Raw genomic sequence first — 1,253 nt, forward strand, 5'->3', positions numbered from 1 at the left:
CTGCATTTGGTGGGTTATAAAAGCATCTGGGGAAGCCCTGGGGACCTAGAGGGCAGGACCCCCTGTCACCGAAGCCCTGCTGGGAGACGGGCACTGGGTGGCACAACCTCCCAGGGGCTGCGAGGGTCCCGGCTCTGTCCTCCTCCACGCGGCAGCCCTGGTTGCTTGGTTGTGGTACCTCACCCAGTCCCTGACCTCCCGCACTTAGCTTTCCTGGTTCAGGGAGGAGAGGGGAGGAGGTGCACAGGGGTCTTGGGCTGGAGCCTGGGGAGTGGTGCGGGCAGGGCGAGGCGGCAGGAGCAGCTGCAGGCGCAGGCGGAGCTTCGGGGCTTCCAGCCCAGTCCCACTTGGACTGCACCCCCAGAGCAGGGGACAGAGGCCGGGACCCGAGCTTCTGACATGGCATGCGAGGCTCCTTGCTGTCGATGACGCAGCACTGATTTTGTTCGGCATCTGCTTCTTTAGTCCTCCGTTGGCTTTTCTTTGCCCCAACACGGGTCCAGTGGTCAGACACTGTGAGCTCCTGGTTGTGGGGGTGGCGTCCCGCTGACAGGTCCTGCAGCCCTAGTCATCCCTGCGCAGGGAGACGGTGGCAGGCGGAGCATCCGCTTTGGTACAGCCTGGGGGGACCTCTGGGTCCACCGAACAGACGCTCCTGCCGCCATAGCGGCTCCGGAACCAGAGGGAGCAGGAAGGCGAGAGGGCGCAGGGGGTTGAGGGCAGCGTCTTTGAAGAGCGGGCCCCAGCACATCCATCGGTCTGGTCAGATGAAGCTCCCGGTCTGTGTGGAGCACGGATCGGGAGGATCCTCCTGGGTGGACAGAAACCCCGTCTTCTATGGGTGAACCAAAGAGCAGCGGTTAGATTCTTCCTAAAGTTCTACACAGATGATCTGCAACTCGGGACTTCTTTCAGTTGGGTAAACTCTGTAAGCCCCACAGATGATCCCAATGAAATGAATGTGGGCAGATGATGGGCCGTTTCCTGCCCTGTGTCTCTCTGCTCTCCGTGTCCCTGCTCCAGCCATTCTCTAGGAGTGAAATGATGAGCCAGAAAACACGTCTCTTGGCTGTGCTGCCTGGAAAGCCCGTCACTGGGTCCCGGGGCCCCAGGCTTGGCTGGTTCCAGGGGTTCTCAAGACTCCATCAGGTCACTTCTTCCCTTCTCCCTGGGGGCGGCCAAGGTTGACCTTCTGCCACCTGGCAGAGGGGAACGGTTTTGGGGTCCCAGCCTCTTACAAGAGAGAAGAGGCC

General features: G+C 61.4%; 1 protein-coding gene across 1 annotated transcript in view; it reads left to right on the plus strand.

Moving 5' to 3' along the window:
- ANKMY1 (ankyrin repeat and MYND domain containing 1) overlaps positions 1–1,253 on the plus strand; it is a 15,307-nt gene that overhangs the window by 1,189 nt on the left and 12,865 nt on the right. The gene's annotated exons all lie outside the window — the stretch shown is intronic.

The sequence above is a fragment of the Bison bison genome, unplaced genomic scaffold, assembly GCF_000754665.1.
Source record: "Bison bison bison isolate TAMUID 2011002044 unplaced genomic scaffold, Bison_UMD1.0 scf7180017846064, whole genome shotgun sequence".
Classification (NCBI taxonomy): Eukaryota; Metazoa; Chordata; class Mammalia; order Artiodactyla; family Bovidae; genus Bison; species Bison bison.